This window comes from Nycticebus coucang, chromosome 9 (genome assembly GCF_027406575.1).
Source record: "Nycticebus coucang isolate mNycCou1 chromosome 9, mNycCou1.pri, whole genome shotgun sequence".
NCBI classification, from domain to species: domain Eukaryota; kingdom Metazoa; phylum Chordata; class Mammalia; order Primates; family Lorisidae; genus Nycticebus; species Nycticebus coucang.
Genome location: NC_069788.1, coordinates 64,311,526 through 64,321,349, shown reverse-complemented (window position 1 = coordinate 64,321,349; position 9,824 = coordinate 64,311,526). Strand labels below are relative to the sequence as shown.

Below are 9,824 nucleotides of genomic sequence, written 5' to 3'. Positions count from 1 at the left end.
ACAGCAACTCCAACTTGGGCTCAAGCGATCCTCTTGACTCACTTTTTCTATTTTTAGTAGAAATGGGGTCTCACTTTTTTTCTCAGGCTGGTCTCGGACTCCTGAGCTCAAGCAATACACCCACCTGGACCTCTCAGAGTGCTAGGATTTTAGGCATGAGCCACTACACCTGGCTATTTTTAGAGACAGGGCCTTGCTCTTGCTTAGGCTGGTCTCAAACTCGTGAGCTCTGGCAATCCACCTGCCAGAATGGAAGAATCAGGCAGGCAAATGATTGATGGTTTGTGCTAGGAAAAAGATGGGGAAAGAAAAATCAAGAAAAACATGGGGGTTCTTCCTTAATTTCAGCTGTCTTTTTTTTTTTGGTTGTTGTTGTTGCAGTTTGGCCGGGGCTGGGTTTGAACCCACCACCCTCGGTATATGGGGCCTGCACCCCACTCACTGAGCCACAGGTGCCACCCCTTCAGCTGTCTTTAGATATGTCGTATTCCAACTTAAGAAAGTTTTTCCTAAAATAAATAAATAAATAAAATAAAAAAAAGAAAGTTTTTCCTAGATTAGCTTCATTTAATTTAATCTCATTTATTATTATTATTATATTATTGGTTTTTGTTTTGTTTTATTTTGTATTTTTTTTTTCAGTTTTTGGCCAGGGCTGGGTTTGAACCCACCACCTCCAGTATATGGGGCTGGCACCCTACTCCTTGAGCCACAGGCACCACCTTTTATTATTATTTTTTAAACGGGGTCTCACCCGGTTGTCCAGGCCGAAGTACAGTGGCATGACTATAGCTCCCTGGAACCTGGAACTGCTGGGCTCAGGTAGCCCTCCTGCCTCAGCTTCCAAGTAGCAAATTTCATCTTTGAGCAATGCTTCAATCCTGCTAAGTGAGGTCTTCAAGTAGGGTTAGCTTGACCCAAAAATACCCAAGTTAAACTTACTGTGCTTAAAAAGGTCAGTCAGGGAGACTCTACATCCTTGTCAGAGTCAAGGAGGCTGTGCAGCTGATAGCTTAGAAAGGATTACTGGAAGCTGGGGAGGTCACCTGGCCCTTTTACAGCCTCTCTACTCCAGTCCTCACGAAGAGGAGCCAGGTCAGGCTGTTCTGCCCTGTCCTCACCCCACACTGTGGGACTTTCTACACTCCAGTGATTAGGAGAGTCAGGGTGACCTATTTTCTCTCTGACAGGTACAGCCTCAGCTACCAGCTGGAGTAGAACTTTAAATCTTGAGGTGACTGAATGACTGTGAGGCTGCAGAAACCTTAATGTCTGTCCCCAGAGAGAAACGTCTGTTTAGAACGCTTTTTCTTTAGGAAGCCAAGCCAGGATGGTCCAGGATGAGAGACCTGTGATTCTAGTCTGACAGGTCCATCAGGAAGCCCTGATGCTGGAGTAAGAGCTCCTCAGACAAACAAAAGTCTAGCCACCCAAATGAGGTTCTCAAGTCTCCCTTCACCTGCAGCCAGAATGGACGAGAATGAAAATCTGGAACAACTCAGCTGTCTATTGATCCCTTAGGCCCTTGGGCAATTTTAGATTGTATAAACAGATGCACCTAGGTCTTGTGCAAGATACAAAACTGAGGATTTTTTTTTCCCCTTTCAAGCACCGAAACTAAGCTTTGAAGGAAGAAGCAACAACTATAGAAACCAAACATACCAGCTCAAGAGAGCAAATTTAACGTGTCCAAAACTGAAATAATCATCTTTCAACCCCAGTTTCCCCTCCAAAAACCAGTTTCCCCTCCAAACTTCTCTATTTCTCTCACTGTAACAGCATTCTCTGAGCTGCCCAAGCTCCGAACATTTTTTTTTTTCTTTTTTTTGTAGAGACCGAGTGTCACTTTATGCCCTTCGGGTAGAGTGCCATGGCATCACACAGCTCAGAGCAACTTCCAACTCCTGGGCTTAAGCGATTCTTTTGCCTCAGCCTCCCGAGTAGCTGGGACGACAGGAGCCCGCCACCATGCCCAGCTATTTTTTGGTTGCAGTTCAGCCGGGGCCGAGTTTGAACCCGCCACCCTCGGCATGTGGGGCCGGCGCCTTACTGACTGAGCCACAGGCGCCGCCCCCAGCTGAACATTTTTTTAATGTAGTCCCTTGTCCCATATAACCATTGTCACGCAGTCTGGCAGGTTCTTCCATTCCACTGCTTCCAGACATTTTCGCGGCACCCCACTCCACTTAGGGTCTGGCCTTTTATGCTTCACCCCTTTATACACCCTGCCAGCACCTTCCCTCCACCAGTAGAGTGCTTTCTCTGTCTGCCTTGGCCTCACCACGCTCCTTAACACCTTCCCAATAAGCTCTAGGCTTCTACCCTATAAGTCTATCCTGGTCTCACCCCTCCCATCTCCAAGACTTATGTCTGGTCACTTGCTCACTTCCAACCTTCTCCAAAGCCAACAATCAATCTGCACATGACCTCCCTCTGCCTGAACCGCCCTTTCCCAACTTCTACACCTGGTCCACTCCACGGAGTGCTTCACCTGAGTCCTTCTGGTGTTTCCTCCTCTGAGAAACCTTCCTTGATAGTTCAGGTATTCCCACCTCTTCCGCAATGGTATTCATAATACTGCACTAGAATATTCTGACTCACACCCTAGACACCTGATAGATGAGGTTGAATGACTGAGCCCGCCACCAGAGCCCCTTCTGGAGTTTCTTTTCTTCTTTTCCTCCTCGCCTCAAATCCCTTCTGCACAAGGATCACAGTCCAGTCTTGTTTTCATCATCTGCCTTGCCCCCCCAGCCCCTAGAACAAAACAAAGCACACACTGAAGGGGTCGAGTTCCAAGTGAATCTGGCATTCACGGCTCTTCCAGGCTCCCCATTCTCCATGCCAAATAGTAACAGGTCTTTGTCCTGCCTTGGCTCCCCATAGTTTTGCCCTCCTCTCCCTTTCCCCAGTGACGTGGGCCAGCCTAAACATCTCTGTCCTACTAGAAGTCCTGCTCAAGCCCAGTCCCTTTTAAGGATGCCTTGTCAACCCTCTGGATCTCTCACTCCCTTTTTCCTAAATCCCATGGCCTTTTTTCTTTTTTCTATGTTTTTTGAGACAGAGTCTCACTTTGTCACTCTTGGTAGAGTGCCTTGGCGTCATAGCTCATAGCAACTTCAAACTCTTGGGCTCAAGTGATTCTCTTGCCTTAGCCTCCCAAGTAGCTGGGACTACAGGCAAGGTCTCACGCCGGGTCAGGCTGATCTCGAACCTGGGAGCTTAGGCAATTCACCTGCCTTGGCCTCCCAGAGTGCTAGGATTACAGGTGTGAGCCACTGCACCAGCCCTTTGAGGCTATATATTTTTTCCAACTAGATTACAAACGCAAGAGTCCTCTCTTTTATTGTTCTTTTTGTTTGTTTTTGAGACAGGGTCTTACTGTATCGCCCTGGGTAGAGTGCTATGGCATCATAGCTCACAGCAACCTCCAACTCTTGGGCTCAAACAATCCTCTTGGCCTCAGTTTTTCTTTTTTCTTTTTGTAGAGACAGAGTCTCACTTTATGGCCCTCGGTAGAGTGCCGAGGCCTCACACAGCTCACAGCAACCTCCAACTCCTGGGCTTAAGCGATTCTCTTGCCTCAGCCTCCCGAGCAGCTGGGACTACAGGTGCCCTCCACAACGCCCGGCTATTTTTTTGTTGCAGTTTGGCCGGGGCTGGGTTTGAACCCGCCACCCTCGGTATATGGGGCCGGCGCCCTACCGACTGAACCACAGGTGCCGCCCCAGTTTTTCTATTTTTTTTTTTTTTTTGTAGAGACAGAGTCTCACTGTACCGCCCTCCGGTAGAGTGCCGTGGCGTCACAGGGCTCGCAGCAACCTCTAACTCTTGGGCTTACATGATTCTCTTGCCTCAGCCTCCAGAGCAGCTGGGACTACAGGCGCCTGCCACAACAGCCAGCTATTTTTTTTTTGGTTGTAGTTTTGGCCGAGGCCGGGTTTGAACCCGCTACCCTCGGTATATGGGGCTGGCGCCCTACTCCCTGAGCCACAGGTGCCACCCAGTTTTTCTATTTTTAGTAGAGATGGGGTTTTGTTCAGGCTGGTCTCAAATTCATGGGCTCAAGCAATCCAACTGCCTCAGCCTCCCAGAGTGCTAGGATTACAGGCATGAACCACTAAGACCGGCCTAAATTTTCTTTTCTTTCTTTTTCTTTTTTGAGACAGAGCCTCAAGCTGTTGCCCTGAGTAGAGTGCAGTGGCATCACAGCTCACAGCAACCTCAAACTCCTGGGCTCAAGCGATGCTCCTGCCACCGCCTCCCAAGTAGCTGGGACTACGGGTGCCTGCCATAACGCCTGGCTGTTTTTTGGTTGCAGCCGTCATTGTTGTTTGGCGGGCCCAGGCTGGATTCAAACCCGCCAGCTCAGGTGTATGTGTCTGGTGCCTTAGCCGCTTGAGCCACAGGCGCCAAGCCCTAAATTTATGTGTATATGTGTGTGTGTGTGTGTGTGTGTGTGTGGGTTTTGGCTGGCGCTGGGCTTGAACCCGACATCTCTGGCATATGGGACCAGCGCCCTACCCCTTTGAGCCATAGGCGCTGCCCTATTTATATATATTTTTTGAGACAGAGTCTGTCTGTTGCCCTGAATAGTGTGCCCTGGCATCACAGCTCACAGCAACCTCAGACTCCTGGGCTCAAGCAATTCTCTTGCTTTAGCTTCCTGAGTAGCTAGGATTACAGGCACCCGCAACAATGCCTGGCTATTTTTAGAGACGTTAGAGACGAGATCTTGCTCTGGCTCAGGCTGGTCTGGAACTGTTGATCTCAGGCAATCCACCTGTCTCGGCCTCCCAGAGTGCTACCCTGTATTCCCGAAAATAAGACAGTGTCTTATTTTAAGGTGTGCTCCCAAAGATGCGCTAGGTCTTATTTTCAGGGGACGTCTTATCTTTCCTGTAAGTAGGTCTTATTTTCGGAGGATGTCTTATTTTCAGGGAAACAGGGTAGGATTATAGGTGTGAGCCACCAAGCCTGGCTCAGTTTTTCTATTTTTAGTATAGATCGGGTCCTGCCCTTACTCAGGCTGGTCTCCAACTCCTGAGTTCAAGCAATCTACCTGCCTTGGCCTCCCAGAGTGCTAGGATTACAGGCGTGAGCCACCATGCCTGGCCTCAAAGATTTGTACTATTATACTATTGTACTATTTCTAATACTATTTATTTAAAGAAAATAAACAGTACCAGTATTTATTGTAGTTCTTTCTCAGTAAGCTAGTTCTCCTCAATAGGACTAAATTATTCTCAAATTACTATAAAAGAATCATCCATAAGATCTGCATTTCATAACTCAGTCCATCCATCCATTCATCCTAATTCCTGGAACAATCTGAATCAATTTAAACGATTGAGTGGTACTGTGCAGGATTTATCACATTTGTGACAGGAAAAACGATCAGTTTGGCGGGGAAAAAATGATATTACAGAGCCCAAAGGTGAGTAATTGGCCCTAATGACTTGGAAATAAATTTGAATTCACATAGAGCAGGCTGTGTAAGAATCTACTGTATAACTGAATGCCTGGCCTGGAGCTCTGGGGAGACAAGTCGAGTAGGAGGGGTGCTGTGTGGAGGAGAGAGCATTATTGTCAGCAGCTGGTGCTATTCCCACTTTCTTCCCCTTCTCAAGCTAAATGACAGTAGGTTAAAGGAACTGCTGGAGCACAGACAATGAGCAAAGAAAAGTAGCAATTCACAGACTATTAACCTTGGATTTTGGAAGTTGTGCCACTTCCATGATTCTCCATTGCAGCTGGCTTTAAAATGGCAGCTTTTAAAGATTCGCTACTGATATAGATACTGGGCTTATGCTTTTAGCTAAGACTGACCAAGAATTGGAAGAATTTCCTGGGATCCTTGGAAAGGCAACTCAGGTGGAGAAAGCGTCCTTTGTGAATCAGAGAGTCCAAATGCATGCTAGGGATGGCAGCTGGTATTTGGAATTTATGTTGTGCCTTTTCTCCAAAGTATTCAGAGGATTGATGAGGGCAGTTTTTATTCTGAGGACATTCATTGATTCAGTCATTCCATAAATAGTAGTTGAGGGACATTTCTGCCCGTCTGCAGATGCACAGTCTGGAATAGAGCACAGGCTCTGCCCTCATGGAGCTTGCCATTCCAAATATGTTTCCAAGCTTGAGTGTCCAACTTTGCTGGTTTGCCCAGCTCTGAGATTTCTGGGATATGGAGTTTTCAGTGCTGATACTAGAAAGTCCCTAAGAAACCAAAAAGTAGACCCTTCGGCCGGCCCACCACCTGTAGCTCAGCAGCTAGGGCGCCAGCCCCATACACCAGAGCTGGCAGGTTCGAACCCAGCCTGGGTTCAAGCAACAATGACAACTACAACCAAAAAATAGCCGGTTGTTATGGCGTGCGCCTGTAGTCCCGGCTATTTGGGAGGCTGAGGCAAGAGAATTGCTTAAGCCCAAGAGTTCAAGGTTGCTTTGAGCTGTGACGCCACAGCATTCTACTGAAGGTGACATAGTAACAATCTGTCTAAAAAAAAAAAAGACCCTATGTCCTATGTCCAAATTCAGTCACATTCTGAGGTACTAAGGGATTAGGACTTCAACATATGAATTTTTAGGGGGATATAATTCAGCCCAACAGCAAATGACAAATACAATTTCTTAGATGAATATATCTCTAATGGGCTCTGCGCCTGTGGCTAAGGCGCCAGCCACACACACCTGAGCTGGCGGCTTTGAATCCAGCCCAGGCCCACCAAACAACAATGGCGGCTGCAACCAAAAAAAGCCGGGCCTTGTGGCAGGCACCTGTAATCCCAGCTACCCTGTTTCCCCAAAAATAAGACAGTGTCTTATATTAAGGTGTGCTCCCAAAGATGCGCTAGGTCTTATTTTCAGGGGACGTCTTATCTTTCCTGTGAGTAGGTCTTATTTTCGGAGGATGTCTTTTTTTTTGCAGTTTGGTCGGGGCTGGGTTTGAACCTGCCACCATTGGCATTTGGGGCCAGCGCCCTACTCACTGAGCCACAGGTGCCGCCCTGGAGGATGTCTTATTTTCAGGGAAACAGGGTACTTGGGAGGCAGAATCAGGAGAATCACTTGAGCCCAGGAGTTGGAGGTTGCTGTGAGCTGTGATACCACAACACTCTACCCAGGGTGACAGCTTGAGGTTCTGTCTCAAAAATAAATAAATAAATAAGTAAATTGAAAAATAAAAAAAGAATATCTCTAATTCTTGAGTCTTTGACTCACTATTTCAAAATGTCTGGGAGTGTTATGCTACTGTGCTAACATGAAAGTCTTTTGACTGCTATTTTGGCTGTGTTTTTAATTTTAATTTTTTGTGTGTGTGTGGTTTTTGGCCCGGGCTGGGTTTGAACCTGCCACCTCGGGCATATGGGACCGGCACCCTACTCCTTGAGCCACAGTGCCGCCCTGTTTTTAATTTTTATTTAATTTTAATTTTTTTTTTTTTTGAGACAGAGTCTCACTTTGTTGCCCCCAATAGAGTGTTGTGGCATCATAGCTCACAGCAACCTCAAATTCTTTTTTTTTTTTTTTTTTTGGTTTTTGGCCGGGGCTAGGTTTGAACCTGCCACCTCCGGCATATGGGACCAGCACCCTACTCCTTGAGCCACAGGTGCTGCCCAAGATTATGTTTTTTTTTGGGCCGGGGCTGGGTATCAACCTCAAATTGTTGGGCTTAAATGATTCTCTTGCCTCACCCTCCCAAATAGCTGGGACTACAGGTGCTCGCCACAATGCCTACTAGCTATTTTGTTTTTCAGAGATGAGGTTTCGCTCTAGCTCAGGCAGGTTTCAAATCTGTGATCTCAAGCTATCCACCCACCTTGACCTCGCAAGTACTAGAATTATAAGCATGAGACACCGCACCCAGCCTTGGTTTTGTTTTATAAATAAGATCTTGCTATATTGTCCAGGCTGGACTCAAACTCCTGGGCTCAAGTGATCCTCCTGCCTAAGCCTCCTGAGGTGCTTGGGACTACAGGTGCCCGCCACCAAGCCTGGCTGACGTGAATGTTTTCTGTGTCATTCTCTCTTCTTTGGGTATTTCATGAGCGTAGTTATGACTGCAAAGCAAAATGGAGATTTTTTTTTTTAGAGACAGAGTCTCACTTTATCACCCCCGGTAGAGTGCTGTGGTGTCACAGCTCACAACAACCTCCAGCTCTTGGGCTTAGGCGATTCTCTTGCCTCAGTCTCCCCTGTAGCTGAGACTACAGGTGCCCATCCCGACGCCCGGCTATTTTTTTGTTGCAGTTTGGCTGGGGCTGGCTTCAAACCTGCCACCCTCCATATACGGGGCTGGTGCCCTACTCACTGAGCCACAGGCCCTGCCCAAGACTTTTTTTTTTTTTGTAGAGACAGAGTCTCACTTTATGGCCCTCGGTAGAGTGCCGTGGCCTCACACAGCTCACAGCAACCTCCAACTCCCGGGCTTGAGCGATTCTCCTGCCTCAGCCTCCCGAGTAGCTGGGACTACAGGCGCCCGCCCAAGACTTTTTAATGCCACCTGTTAAACAGTTTCACTTTCTCAGTAATTGCCATTCCTTGGTGGTGTCTGACATGTTTGAAAGAACACCTCACATACAGAACATTATTTGTGAACAAAATGGTGATTGGCACAGTGCCAAATATTTATGTACTTAATAAGTGTTTATCAATTATTTGTTAGATACTTTGTAAGTGGGTAGATGGAGAGTAGGAGGAATGTGATTCTGACCACCAATGTCTGAGACCTGGGAAAGTTTGGAACAGTTCCTGGCATACAGACATCACTTAAAAAAACTCCAAGGATCTACTTTATAGTAATTTGTACAAATCTGACCCTTTCCTACTGATTTCTACTGCCCTCTAGAATAAGAGAATCTCTGGGGGCCCATATTGGGTCCAAAGATGCTTGACAGATGAGAATTCTCCTCCCAACACGGCCCATAGTCTTATCTTCATAAATATCGACCAAAACACTCAGAGTTACAGAAGCATAACTGCAAGCAACATATCTGTCTATTTGGCTTACATCTCTTTTGAGAGTTCTTTTCTTTTCTTTTCCTTTTTTTTTTTTTGGCAAAGACTTTTATTTCCCAATGGATATGAGAGACTCCTTCATCTTCTTGGTCACAGTTGGGATGAGGTACAGGTGGTCATCAACACACTTAGTCACACAACTGTCCAGCTGCTGCTTCACGTGAAGCTCCTTTCTCCCTGCATCTATTGAGTCTTTGGCTTTGTCGTTGCAATGCATGGTGCACCAGGCCAGCTGGTCCTGGAACTTCTCCAACTCAAGGGTCACCAGAGCCTGAGCTTGAGCCAGAGGCGCATGGCAGCGCTCGATGCATTGGTGTACCTGCTGCATGGACGCCTGGCTGTCTTCACAGCAGTTGGCGCAGCACAGGAACATGAGGCCCTGCATCTTCCAGATATTCTCTCTCCAGACTCTTCACCATAGAGTCCACGGCCTCCTGCACCCGCACTTGCTGCGCCTCCGCCATGATGACCCCGTGCTGCTGTGCGCCGGCGCCCACATTGACTCCTCTTTTCCTTTTATTTATTTATTTATTTTTTGAGACAGAGTTTCCCTATGTCACCCTCAGTAGAGTTGGTAGAGTGTTGCAGTGTCATAGCTCACAGCAACCTCAAACTCCTGGGCTTAAGCGATTCTCTTGCCTCAGCCTTCCAGTAGCTGGGACTACAGGTGCCTGCCACAACACTCAGCTATTTTTTGTTGTAGTTGTTATTGTTGTTTAGCTGGCCTGGGCCAGGTTTAAACTTGCCAGCCTCGGTGTATGTGGCTGGTGCCGTAAGCACTGTGCTACGGGCACCAAGTGCCTTTT

The 9,824-nt window shown here is 47.3% G+C and overlaps 1 pseudogene; it reads right to left on the bottom strand.

Annotated features, from left to right (window-relative positions):
• Nucleotides 1-9,061: 9,061 nt before the first annotated feature.
• LOC128594238 (protein FAM136A-like) lies at nt 9,062-9,482 on the bottom strand (annotated as a pseudogene).
• Nucleotides 9,483-9,824: the final 342 nt, after the last annotated feature.